Raw genomic sequence first — 14,962 nt, 5'->3', positions numbered from 1 at the left:
GGGATCTTTAACAGCATGAGTCAGGTTAAGCAATCTCTGCCTACCAGGACAACTGGAAGATGCCAACCTGAGCGTGGCACACACACCATGAGGCCACCATGCAGCCCCAGCACCTGCCAAAGTGCCACATCACCCACTCCAGCAGGGAGGGCAAACACATTGCCAACACTCCTGTCTGATACTGGCTTTGCAAGCCCCATCTTTCAACCTTATCTTGCCTTGAACCACAGGAAGTTTGTATCCATATTGTATTCAGCACACCGGCTGCTTTGGGGATACCAAAAAGATAAAAAAACCCAGAAAGGAAAACCACCTGTAACAACAACTTTCACCTGTGCAATCACAAAAGCTGTCAAGAACCCAGAGATCTAGAAAGTGAATTCTGAGCACAGAACAGACTGCCCAGAGCATTTGTGGAGTCTCCTTCTCTGGAGATACTCACATTGTCTCAACACATTCCTGAGTGAGGCGCTTTAGTGGAGTAGGGAGGCTGGACCAGATGACCTCCAGTGATCCCTTTCACCCATTCTGTGTGATTTTGTGATTTATCATTTGCTGGAAATGAGGTGGTGCTCCAGAAAGCACACAGCACACTGTACATGAAAGTCAGGGTGACACTGTAGGTGGATAATGTGAAGCACACACATCTACTCTGTTCTGCAGGGATCAAAACATCCATTCCCTTATCCATTTCCTTTTTGCAAGGATGAATCATACCAATAACAATTATGTCTTTATTAGCTAACACTAAATCCGCTTTTCCTGAACTAAAAATTTAAAAATTAAAAAAAAAAAAAAAAATTAAAAAAACACCACAAATTAATTTTTAAAGTTATGATTGAATGAAACAATTCTCTTCTGCAGGACATTTAAACCTTGCTTAATCATATGCAAATCTCTAAAATAAACATTTACATAATGCTCAGTCCATCACTTTTTTAATTGCTCACACAGTAAAATATTTTATTCCTTTTATACTGGCTCCTCTACATCAACTTTGGAAAGTATCCCACAAAGTACAAGTGTATGTATATTCAAAATACAGTTGCAAAAAGCATCTAGTGCAAAACATAGAACGCTCAAAACTAGTCCATGTGCATATGGGTTTTTAAAGTTGAACTACATAAAACCCCAAGAGAAATGCAAAACACTGAAGACTTGATTACCATTTTTGTACCAGTACAGCTACCAGGAAGATGCAATATTTTCTTAGTATTTTTCAATTGAATCTTTATCAAGAATATTATTATTTTGCTGTCACTGGGTTTTAATTAGTACCTATTCACAAAGTTTCAGTTTTGGTTTTGTGGTTTTTAATGTTCAGCTAGAAATTGTAGTGTTTCACCTGCCATGGACATCATGGGAAGTATTTGACACTTTGGGGGTTTTTTTCTGTCCCTGGAGTTACAGCAAAGGCAGCTTCACCATGGAGTTGAGGATGTCCTTTAAAAACAATCTCTCAAATGAGTGAAAACTATTGCTGCTGTGAGTTCAGTGGGTAGCAGACACACCAGGTGCTGCTGAACATTCAGTTCATGCATTGGGCATAACTGGAATTGGAAATAATTAGATGAATATTTCAGTCCTGAACTGTGCCTGTTCCTTTAATCCTCTCTGTTGCAACTGTATTTGCTGCTTAGCAATATCAGTTTTAATTCCCAGTTCCTAATAAGTGCAATCAAGCACCACTCTCTCGAGTTCATTATACAGAACTGGATGAAACATTAGGTCAAGTGTGACTTCCAGGTGAGCTTTCATTATCATTTTCCTCCTGGTTTCTGTATGTGCTCTGCATGTTCCACCTCAAGCGATGGCAGATCCTTTTTAAGTGCTGAAATTGTTCATCTGGGTCCTCAGGGCACCCCAAAACACAGCAGACACCACACAACAACTGCTGCAGCCCCGAGGTGTTTAGCTATGGCAGTGCAGCTGGTTAAAAGCAAGCAGCCTAATAGCTGTAAAATGTCACCAGGGTTAGCACAAATCATCCTTCACTCAGTGTTTTTCCCATTCTTCACATCCTCTTTCATGACTTTGAAATAAAGTTACATAAGAAAAAACTGGTAGTTCACGTCCACGACAAATTACAAGCATAAAATATGTGACAACTTTACATATTTACAAGGCTTGGAGGAGGCATCTGGATCATCAGGAACCTTAACCACGTGGTCTTCAATATGCAATTCCAACTCTCAGGGATATGATGAAGAGTGTTTTACTGCTGGCTGAGCATTAATGGATTTGGAGCTTTTAACTGTAGTCCAGAGGCATCCTGAAATGGTGAGCTAATGTGCATTTAATTTTGCTTATTCGGATTTAGCACAACCAGGTTTAGTTATAACACTGTAGTGTCAGCACCAGGCATCTGGGGGTTGAGCACTGGGAGAAAAGGGTGTGAGTGGCCAGTGAAACCCTTTGGAAAGGGGAAATTCAAAGAGAAGCAGATGAAAAAAAGAAGAGAAACAGGCAGGGCTAAGAATAATTTTTTAAAAGTCAGAGAAACAACAGCAATAACAGGCAGTGACAGAACAAAGCATCAAAAGGGAGTGACTCAAATAAATATCCACATGTCTGGTTGCTTCACAAATCTGGGTAAAGACTGGGTGCTACCAGGAAGCTCTCTGAAAACACTAATATCAGCAAACTGAGAGATGCCAGTGTTCCTATTTTAGATATCAGCCCTCAAATTAGGATTTGAGTACTGGATCCTCTCCTGGAAAAAGAGTAATCCTGAAACCATTCAGTTAGTCCTGGAAACATTTAGAAGCTGCATGGCTATTAAGCAGCCCATGTTAATTTTCCTCCATGAAAAGCATTCAAAATATAATATTTCAAAACAAAGTGGGGAAGAAATGCTTTTCCGAGAAGAAACTTAACACAAGCTACTTTGATATTTTACTGTGGACTTTCACCTGTAAGTTTTGCAAATTACAATGCGCTGGTAGGATGTTGGCACAGGAACTAAAGGATGACAAACCAAACAATGATAGAGAATCACAGAATTTTCTGAGTTGGAAGGGACCCAAATGAACAGTGCACAGCAAAACAAGATCATCTTGGGCTTTTAGAAGCGTTACTACCACCAGGAAGAGAGTCCAAAGAATCAAAAGGGTCAAAGACATGAAGACTAGATGATCTGAGCAGGGACATCTCTTCTGCAGACCAGGAACACCATCCTCTTCCTCAGCTCTAGATGTGCACCTCAGGCACATCCCAGCCTGTAAGCACCCAAAACCCAGACACATTCCCAGAGAGCGGAAGGTGTGAACATGAGGTGCCCCACCATGTACTTCAGGGTGAAGAAAAAAAAAGAGTGCAGTTAATACCATGTCCAGAGCTGCATGAACAGACCAGCAACCAGACTGACACCAGTTCAGCTGACTGGCACCAGCACAGAGCAGCATCCTGGCAGGGAGACCAGGAACCAGCTCCAGCCTGAACAACTCTTGGTAATAACAAATAGAACAGCCATAAAAAAATCTCAATAGATCATTATCATCATTATAAATTTTGTTACTAATGATCTCACATCAGTCCAAAATAACCTTCCATAAGTCTTACCCTGGCAGGGCCGGAAGCAAGGCCAGCTCTGAGCAGACAGTGGATATATTCCCTTAATTTTTAAGACTAACTGTGTAATATAACTTTGTTATCATCAGCAACAAGGACTCTCCCAAGAGGCAACCTTGGAGAGCCTGGGGGGGATGTTTAGAATCACATTAAAAATGTCTAGTTTTTCACACTGGCCAGAATTTCCCTGGTTTTCATGTGGTAAAGAAAACTGAAGACAAAGGAAAATCCACCATCTCTATGTGACTTGAAATAAGCACCAGTTTAAGCTGTAATGTCAGATGTACAAGTTCTTACCTGGAGTGTAGATTCAGAACCTGCTGGCAAATCAATATTTAACAGGAATCATAGGACTTTAGATGTATGCTGCACACTGCAGGCTTTTTTATAGTAAACATAAGAAACCAAATACCAGCTAAAGTTTCATTATGTGTTTGTACACCTGCTTAAAATGGGATGTGTTTGGAGTGGTCCCTCATACCAAGGTCCTGCAGCAGTTTAGGCCAGGTAGGAGCAGGGATCACACCACAGGAGTGCTGCCTCCACCACACTAAAGCTGTATCTCAGATGTGGGAACACCATCAGAAGCTGGATGCTGCAAGGGCCAAGCTGTGTCCTGAGCTGAACCAGCTCATTTGGTCTGGGTACTGGGATGGTGTTTTGCAGCAGAAGTTGCAGATGAATCCAGAAGGATTAGTGGCTGGAGAGCAGGAGTTGAACTGAGAAACCTGCTCCTCCTGCCAAATAAATGCAGCAAATGAGTCTTGGGTAATGGAAGTAGAGGGTGCTATGTGAAGGAAATGCATATTGCTGTCTCCTATAATGAGGGCCACAAAGGACTGGTTGCACCAATTAAATTAAATCAATTTCACAGCCAGCATTGCATTATTGTACAACCATCTGTAGAAAGTGATATTTCAATTAAGAGTATTTTCTCTTACTTTAGATTAAGACAGTTCACAGTAAATTTTTTAAAAATTAATATAATCAATTTCTAAAGTGAAATCCGAGCCTTGACAGCAAACCATTAGCTTATTTCATGCAAGCTTAGAAAAAGTAACTTCTCAGCAAGATACATAAAGTTATGAGAAGGATTTTTGGGCTTTGTGAAACCATTTATTATTGCCACTTCTTTTCTAAAGTTCATTTCTAAAGCATTGTGAGATTTTACTTTATTGTGGCTGGTTTTGTGCTTGAGTGCTGCAAAGCAGTTTGTGTACTAAAAAAAGGTTTTTTGCAGATATAAGATACTGAGAATCCTCTTGAGCTTGTACTATTTAATGGCCAATGAAGATCTATCAACTTCCCAGCACTTATTTTTTTTAATTAACTTATGAATTCATATGACCAATCATTACACAGGACTTCAAAATCTTTACAAGATTTTTTTGCTTGTTTTTATAGGAGAAATAAACTCTTGAATGGCAAAACTGGTGAATAGTTGGTAGGTAAGCCTGCCCATCAGAAGCAAGAACATTCAGAATTTAAGTGTTCAATCAGACTGACACAGATTTACTGCAAAAGCGAAAAAAAACTGATTTGACTTAAGCTGCCTTGTGGGAATGTCTACTGGAGTTTTCTTTTCCTGTAGTGAGGTTTTATTGCCGCCTCATCTCAGACAAGGTGTGCTCTTAGAGTATTTGCCAGTATAATCATCTTCTATGTGTATATGGGGAAGAAGGGAGCAAAGAGGGGAGGGAGGGAGGGAGGGAGGGAGGGAGGGAGGGAGGGAGGGAGGGAGGGAGGGAGGGAGGGAGGGAGGGAGGGAGGGAGGGAGGGAGGGAGGGAGGGAGGGAGGGAGGGAGGGAGGGAGGGAGGGAGGGAGGGAGGGAGGGAGGGAGGGAGGGAGGGAGGGAGGGAGGGAGGGAGGGAGGGAGGGAGGGAGGGAGGGAGGGAGGGAGGGAGGGAGGGAGGGAGGGAGGGAGGGGAGAAATGAGATCATAGGACATTTTTATACTTGCCAGCATAGATATATTTCTGTTGGAAGATCACTTTAGCTAACATTATTTGTTTTATTCTTTGTTTTAGGATATATCTGGTATAAATAAAAATGCCAAGTCTAACTTTTTGCTGTTAGATGCTTATAAAGACTCCAACTGTATTAGACAACTGTGAGAAATGAACCTACTGCTCATCTAGAGGTTATCTGAGATGTAGAGATGTAGTGAATGGTTTTTCATGTCTCCTTAGTTCAGTTTAGTACAAAGTGCAGTGACTTGGATTATTTCAGCTCAGACTGTTTGAGATTGCACTGATAGTGAGGTAGAAGTCACAACACCACATTCTGCAACAAACAACTTTCTGTCTGAGAGCAAACTAAGCGGTCACAACTTCTGCACTGAAAACCTTTTGAACCACTTCAAGGTCTTGCATGTGCCTGCCGATAACATGAGAGCACTGGGCTCTCATGTAAAGTTATTCCACTTCACTAGACATGTTCTAGAGTAGCCATGACTCAAGAAAATACATCCTATGGCTCCACTTGCATTGTTCTGACACAATTTCTGGTCATTTCTCCATCCCTCTTATGAATAGGCAGAAATCTCAGCCCTCAAACTACAGATGAGCAAGGATTTGATCCTGCCCGTCTGACACGTCCAGACCTCAGCTCCCTTGCCATACATAGGGATTCTTTGAAGCTCCACTGGTACAACTTGTGTAAGTAGTTCCAGCCTATTAACTATGCCTCACCTGGAAAAGTCGATTATGTCCTTATTTCAGTTAAGCATTCACTAGCTTTCTGTATGCAAGCCATTGAGTGGGCAGGGAAGAGCAGAAGGATGTGTATAGGGAAGACACAATGTTCTCCTCTGGCAGTGTGGGAAGACTGGCACATCATAATGTTCAGGAATAATAATTGCACCTCTAGCACTTCCACTACCTACTTGATCAATGTTTCGTAAAATTTAACATACTGATGTTTTTGAAAGGTAACCACCAATCCAGATACACAGCTTGTGAGGGTCAGGGTAAGAGCAATGGAGGAGAACTACTTAAAATGGCTGAGTAAGAAACTTGATTGAAAACAAAAAGAGTTGAAAAACAAGTTACTATTTCTGACTTTTGCTATAGAAAAGCAAAATTTCAAAATAAAAAATAAAATAAAAAAAAGAACATTTCTTCACCAAAAAACACTGGGAAAGTAGGAATAATAACTGTCATTTGAGTGATTTATGATGCCCTTTATATAGGCCAAGCTCTGTAGTCCAGTTGTACATCCTGTCATGCCTGAAGAGATAATTACCCCTCACTAATGGAAACCATTGTTTCTGGGCAAACTGGCTTACAGGGCAAAATGGGGGCACAAAGAAAACAAATGGCAGCTCTCCGAAGGATTTGGCATAGCACTTCCAAACCAAAGGCACAGGTCTTGGCTGTACTACCTCTGTTTTCATTGAAAAGCACCTATTTCTGCCAAAATGCTATTCAAGTGCAAGTGATTATTTCATTATATCTTAATTGATTGAAAATGTAACCTCTCAATTTTTGTGAATTACCTTCATTGAACCATTGGAGGCAATGATGGACTGATCTTTTTTCATACATTTAAAAGGAGAAAATGTGGTGCTGTAGTACTTGACTAATTTTGCTAGACTTTCAAATCTAATAATAGCATTCCTCATAATTGATTTAGTCTTTCTCAATTCCACTTAAATTAGCTTTCTGCTTTAATTAAATCACAAGACATTTTATGCCAGGAGAGAATTGGTCATTTTTACCTGCTGCTATAATTACAAAATATCACCACAATGCACAAGAGAATCCTGAGGCCTATAGTTATAAATAAGCTTAAGAGTTAATTTTATGCTTCTGTTTTCCCTCCAATATTTACAGCATATTTGCATTTCTGATATATTTCATGCTGCTATGTTTTACAGTGTTTTGCAGTCGGTCTTGCAATTCTCAGCATGCAACAATAGTAATTAAATATTTATGGTTGTGCATAACTTCAGTTCTCCCTGCAGTCTTCAGAGTTCCCTGTAGAAGTCAGCATTTGTCAGCTCGGAGCCTGCACTGGCCCAGCAATGATTGTACTGGCACTGCCTCGTGCTACAGCAATGACTCCCTCTAGCCCCAGCTCATCCATAATTTCAGTGCATTTCATCCCACCCTCTTCACAGAAGAAAAGTTATCAAAGTCAAAACGTTGCCCTACTTTTCCAGCCTGAGGAAGAGATCATCTGAGAGCTGACATTTTGCTTTGGATTCCATGCATCTCAGGCACACCTTGGGGTGGGAGGTTTGACTCTATGTGGAACATTTGTAACTCATGCCTCCAATCAGGCCAAGACTTGAGACTTCCCTTCACCTCACACAAAACACACAAGGAAGAGTCGTACATGCTCTCTCCAGGGCACTCGAGTCCTGCCCAGAGGCTGCAGTGAGGGACTGAAGGAGCATGTTTTCAGGGACAGCTGCTCTTCTTCCATCTAGAGCCACAACAGGACAGGACCAGGAGAGCATCCAAGCTCTCGGCAGAACCAAACCTGCAGCTGACACACAACAGCTGAGACAAGCCTTTGCCTACCACTGTCCTGGGTCCTACTCCCTCCTGGGTCCGGGTCTCCTCCTAAAAACCAGTTCTGGTGCTATTCACAAACGTTAGGATCCTTTTCTAACTAGTAGCCAGAAAAGCCTTGTTACTGCCAGGCCATCCCATGCATTTATTGAAGAAATTTCAAAATAGAGTAAGAATCAAAAATTAAAAGCACAGCTAGGTCTGTTAAAAATGTCTAGACTTTTTATTTCTTTCTCTGTTCCCTTATCTGACCATCTGTGCTGCTTTGAGAGCAAGAACTCAAGTTGTTATCTCCACTGTATGCAATTAAATCGACCCCAGTAAATCTGCAGGTCCCTCCCCACAACTTTTGACTTCTGCTATGCAAATGAAATCATTTTATGAAGTTATTTTCATTATAATATGGTACTCTTTCATTCGGCCTAATTTCCTTTCAACAGAGCCTCAAAAGAGGGAGCTCATTTACAGTGTTCTAAAGCACTTGTACTTCCTTATTGCCTGAACTTTTCTAATATGAATTCTTGTAAGATAGAGCACAACATGAATTATGTGTATCTGTGTTCACTCATAAGCCTATAAAAATTTGCATCTACTCCCTTCCTGCTTTTTCTCTTTGTTGGATTTGTTGTTTTCTTCTCAACACAATCTGTTAGGGAACTGGTAAATCCTTTACATCAGTACATGTTGCTATTTTCAACCTTGAATAAATACATACATACATAATAATATAAATATGCTATTAATGACTCCAAATAATAATACTGCTGCATATTCTGGTGGCAAATTACTTCAGAAATCTCCCAAGGGATGTTGTAATTGCAACAACATTGTTCCAACACTGTTGGAATAGGATAAGTGGAGTGGACAATTGCTATGGTCAACTTACTCCTCATGTGGAGATTTATTGACAATATAGTCTCTGGTAGTTTCCATGACAGAACTCTACCTACAGCTGAACCAGCTCTCTGTACAAAAATATAAATAAAGTCTTCAAATCATGTGAAGGCTTACAGCACTAAAGCTAAGATCTGAAATTATTTTACGGAAATATTAAATACTAAAATGAAATATAGCTGTGTAGTAACTGGACTGGTTCAGTAAGTGCTTGATGTGATCACATACAAGTGGCAGTCTCTATCTGGAGATCTTTGTCAGTCTAAAATTAACTTGAGTATTAATAAAAGATTTCAAAACGAAAACAGATAATTAAAGGCAAAGGCAAAAAAGTATTAACTTCTTAACTTTTGGTTTCTACCACTATGACCACAATCTAGTAGCAGAATTTAATCACTGATCTTACATTTGAAGTCACTTAGATGTTACCCAACAACCTGCTGATGTAGTAGCTGAAGGCAAAAGAATTTAGGTGAAGAATTAAGCATCTCATAATACACTGCTGCTATACATATACACAACATGGAACAAAAAGAAAGCATATTAGCAAGAGGAACACATGGAGGAGATTTAGTGCTTTTCCTGAAAAATTATCCAGACTTCTTCCTTTAAGTAACACTTGGGAGCACACTGGGTTTTCAGGCCAACTGTTCTCACATATTGAAATTGTGGGAATATTCACTTTCTTCATTAAGTCAGCTATAATCCATAAGACAGACAATAAAAATATTCATGGTACTTTGTCCAGTTTTCAGCTGATAATCATTCTCTGCAAGCAAAGCTGCAGGAAGCAAAAAATTGAGTAACTCATTGAAAAACAGACCAAACTGCTTTTCTCTCACAAATTAAAACACCCATCTTTGGGAACACACTGGAAAATTTAACTAAAAAAAAACCCATATTTGTTCATAATCTGCTTAGCATATGACCTACTTCATATATTATTATTTACTTGAAGCAAATTAACTTAAGCATTGCCAATTATCAAGTCTTTATTTATTGAGCATCACTGGGCTTGTACCCAAAAAATGCTAATTTAGTTTGAGAGTCACAACTCTTTTCAAAAACTTTTGCAAGTCTGTCCTGAACTTCTTATAGAAGGAAAAAGTTGTTTTTATACAACTTTGCTATAATCACGTAGCATTATAAACTTGACAGAACTATTGGTGACCAGAACAACCACTCTGCAGTGTGGCTCATGACATTTAACCTCTGGCCTCCTCTGCCCTGCAGCTCCAATTGCTCCTCCAACCAGACCAAGACCAGTATTTCTTACAAAACTGGAGCAATCTTCCCTCCTGTGGGCCAGAGAGGTCTCCAGGATCATCTGCAACACACTGGAGTGTTCCTCTCAGCTTAGAATCATAGAATCAGATTGGAAAACATCTCTAAGGTCATTAAGTTCAACCATGAGAGTTTTTTCTGCAACAAGTCCAGATTTGTGGCCTGAGGGTACAACACTTGCTCAGATTTTGGCAGACTTGCAGTGAGGGAGACCCTAAGCCACAAATCCCAAGCATTTGGGAGAGTGTTAAGTATCACTGTGTACTTTCTCTTATCTTCCTCTCTCACTCTAATACCTGCAGTTCAACAAAAGGTAGGATAACTGGTCTGAAGCGGTATTTCTTCGTTTTGTTCATTAGGAATTACTGGTCAAAATTTGATATCCAGAATTCAGAAAAAGAATGAGGTGACATAAGTTTCCCTTGTTCCCTTTTTCCTTTTCTTTTTGATATTCCAAGTAGTGCAAATAACTCACTGGTTTTAAGAAATCAATGAAGACTGTCATGTCCCTACAAGCAAATGAATGACATTTAGACTTTCCACTATACAAGTTTGAATATCTGATTGATTTTATGCTGGAGAATTTAGTGTAGGCAAGCAGTACTGCTGAAGTCTCATGCATCAAAACAAGACAGACTTTCATTTGAGATCTCTTGAAAAACAGAGTGAAACTATCCAAACTCTTCAAGTACACTTGGATTGCTTGACCTTGTAGGGGAGCCACTTGTATCACCCAAGGAAGTGCAGCGCAGAGTGAGACTATGCTTCCATCTCTAAGGCCTCCGCTTTGCTGTACCCTTCTATATGAATGATAAAAATCATCTCAGGAATGAAAGCACAGATTAAAAAACAAGTCCAAGATGTTCTCAGAACAAGGGTGTTAGTAGCACAGTAATAGTTAAAGTTTACAAACTGTGCCAGCAGAAAAAAGCAGTGCAGAGACACTTCAGCTAGAAAACTTCCTGGGGAAATAAGGTTGGCAGTGGCTGAAAAATTTGTTCAGACCTTTTGCACATTAGAGCAAAACCGTCCCCAGCCACGTCAGTGACTCCAGGTCATGGAGAACTACAGCTTATTTCCCAGTACCAAACTGAAGGTCTCATTCAGCTGACTAGTCTACAGTTAAATCTCACCATATGATTTAATTCTGAATTTTAAGATTAATTCTTTTTTTTTGTAATTTTCTGGATTTTCTCACCTTCCTTATTAAGGAGAAAGTTGGGCTTCTGTGTTTTCTATCATGACAGCGCCCTTTCCTGAGACTATGTGCTGATAAGCAAGGCTCTGCAACTTCCAAAACCGTTTTTTCTTCTAGATACTAACCAAAGCAATAACAATTTTATCTGAAGAACACAAATACATCTGAGGTGACCAACAAAGAGAAAACAGCTTTTTATTACCTGACATATTCTACAAAGTTGTCAGCAAAAGAAGAGTAGGTTGACTGAAATGCACATCAGTCAATAAAGCAACCATCATCATTTCAAATCACTCAGGGAAAAATATGTTTATCTGTGGCTGCTTTTATGAGTGGAAATTAATTCAGTCAAATTTCAGAGAGGAATAAATGGCCTTTTGTCAGAGCCACCATAGCCAAATTGTTATTACTTTCTGATTTCTAACACAATGTCTAAAACCAGAATTTCACATGACATGTGAGTGCAGAGTCCCCTCAAAAAAAAACCAAGGAGAGGGTATTGCACACAACCAAAGCCAGCCCCTTCCAGAGCTGGATGTGTTCACACCTACCTGATTTGGGTGAAAAAAGAAAACAGTGCAGGGTGAATGTGCCAACTCAAATCCAGGGCAAGGTGTGCTGCTGCATTTCAAATGAATTGCAAGTGGCAGGTCAGTTTTACCAAACAAGGGAACCACAAGCATTACATCCCAGGAAAGCACAGGTTATGATCACTAGATCAATACAAGATAAATAACAGTGTATCCCACACAGCCTGCGTATCTTAAATCAGTGCTGCCAAACTATGCCTTTTGAATGAGAGCTAAAAATGACATTGAAGGTTTTCATGTGGCTTGTACTTCAGAGTGAATCCATTCAGTCTGGAGGGACATAAAGATCCTCTCAGAGAATCTGCTCTTATCTAGCAGCAGCACTCCTGCTTCATGAGGCCTGAGGACACTTTTAATGCATCTGCCCAGCAGGGTCACTCAGGCATCCCTTCCCACAGAACAAAGACCTAATTTGATGAGTATGCAGAGCATAACACAAAGCAAATCACGACAGCTTTAGACCCTGTGCCCTGCTCATCCTCCCTAAACAACTCCAATTCTGCTTTCAGTGACCAGTTCCCAAACTTTTCTGACAAATGAGTCATTAGCTATCCACCCATGATTCTTTTGGCAGAAGAAAAAGCCTTGTGCAATATCCATCACTCAGAGGGATGGTAACAACAACTGAAAACCAGCTCTTACCAACAGGGCACTGCTCACAGAGGCCAGTGTACAAATCCGTGTGCCAGCCTCGCCCAGGCACAGCATCTGCCGGCCACCACTAGAAACCCCCACCTCTAACAGAGGGACAGGGCTGGCTCCCCAGGAGCCATGCCAGGTTTTCCCATGCTGAGAAAAGCTTGGCCACTGCAGCTGAGTGCCAGACAGAGCCAGATCTGCAGGAGAGCTGGCCCCAGTGTTGCAGCCCCACTGCTGCACACAAGCGACTCCCAGAGAATGGCTGAGCTCTCCAGTTACCCCGATACCATTACTAAGAACTACCTTGTACAGCAAAAAAAAGATGACTTTTAGGCATTTTTCCTGAATATTTGAAGGAACCATCTCCTAAATACCACCTTTCCTGTGAAACTCTGAGTTTACCCAAGTAGCATCTCACTCCATGCCTACCTCACCCTGCCTGACTCCACTTTTCCCACTTGCATTCCCTTCCCCTTTTGTTTCCTCTATCACCAACGTGCTCCTGTTTAGAATAATTTTAAAATTAAGTTTTCATGTTAGTTCTTTATTAAGTATCTTTATTTAAGTTTGTTCTGTTGAAAAATAAGTAAATGGCATTCAGCAGGTCCATTCCAACCCAGGCCATTCTATGATTCTGTGGCTCTATATTTGCAATTTCTTGTGCAGAGTATAATCAGTGCTTCATTTTTCTGTCATATCATACTGATAGAGGCCCTATCAGCTAATTAAAGATTTTTACCCTATTTCTTTTCTCTGTTTTCTCAGACATAAAGTTCTGATTTTTTTAATAACACCTGATTTTTATGGAAGACATCTCTTCCAGATAGACATTCTGGAAGCAGCAGCAATAATTTCTGACCTATTATGGGCAAATCAGCAGTATTAAGTGATCTTCAAAGCACTTCTGTAGATGGTACAAAATGTATATAAGCTGCTCCATTGGCAAAATTATCTACCTTCTGGTGCCATTACACAGAACAGCCTAATATGCATAATTACAGTAATTATGCAGAGTACAGCACAAACAAAAACAAAATTATATGCTGCTTCACACTGGCACTCTTTCAGACAGAAATTCATTTTCACATTTACAGTATTGCAAATATGGACAACATTATTAAAGTAGAATTTGAACATAATTATGCATACCAACTCCATATTAAATTGGTGCTTTCCATCTTCAGTAAGTTGTTGGTAGCTGTTGTGATGTCTTTTTCATAGTACACTAAACCACCTAAATTTTATCAGCATGTAAGTCCATCTCTACTTTTCTTTCAACAATACCACTGCAAGTATCACAGCATCTATAACCACCTGCTGCCTTCAAGCTAAAGTCACATCTTCAGGTAATTCTAAAAAGAAACATTTTTTTCTTGTTTAGAATTCAAAACATACTTTTTAAGTTTTTCTACGAAGGAAGGAAGGAAGGAAGGAAGGAAGGAAGGAAGGAAGGAAGGAAGGAAGGAAGGAAGGAAGGAAGGAAGGAAGGAAGGAAGGAAGGAAGGAAGGAAGGAAGGAAGGAAGGAAGGAAGGAAGGAAGGAAGGAAGGAAGGAAGGAAGGAAGGAAGGAAGGAAGGAAGGAAGGAAGGAAGGAAGGAAGGAAGGAAGGAAGGAAGGAAGGAAGGAAGGAAGGAAGGAAGGAAGGAAGGAAGGAAGGAAGGAAGGAAGGAAGGAAGGAAGGAAGGAAGGAAGGAAGGAAGGAAGGAAGGAAGGAAGGAAGGAAGGAAGGAAGGAAGGAAGGAAGGAAGGAAGGAAGGAAGGAAGGAAGGAAGGAAGGAAGGAAGGAAGGAAGGAAGGAAGGAAGGAAGGAAGGAAGGAAGGAAGGAAGGAAGGAAGGAAGGAAGGAAGGAAGGAAGGAAGGAAGGAAGGAAGGAAGGAAGGAAGGAAGGAAGGAAGGAAGGAAGGAAGGAAGGAAGGAAGGAAGGAAGGAAGGAAGGAAGGAAGGAAGGAAGGAAGGAAGGAAGGAAGGAAGGAAGGAAGGAAGGAAGGAAGGAAGGAAGGAAGGAAGGAAGGAAGGAAGGAAGGAAGGAAGGAAGGAAGGAAGGAAGGAAGGAAGGAAGGAAGGAAGGAAGGAAGGAAGGAAGGAAGGAAGGAAGGAAGGAAGGAAGGAAGGAAGGAAGGAAGGAAGGAAGGAAGGAAGGAAGGAAGGAAGGAAGAAAGAAAGAAAGAAAGAAAGAAAGAAAGAAAGAAAGAAAGAAAGAAAGAAAGAAAGAAAGAAAGAAAGAAAGAAAGAAAGAAAGAAAGAAAGAAAGAAAGAAAGAAAGAAAGA

The sequence above is a fragment of the Poecile atricapillus genome, chromosome 1 (genome assembly GCF_030490865.1).
Source record: "Poecile atricapillus isolate bPoeAtr1 chromosome 1, bPoeAtr1.hap1, whole genome shotgun sequence".
NCBI lineage: Eukaryota > Metazoa > Chordata > Aves > Passeriformes > Paridae > Poecile > Poecile atricapillus.
The sequence above is the reverse complement of the archived record's forward strand: the minus strand, read 5'-3'. Positions refer to the sequence as shown.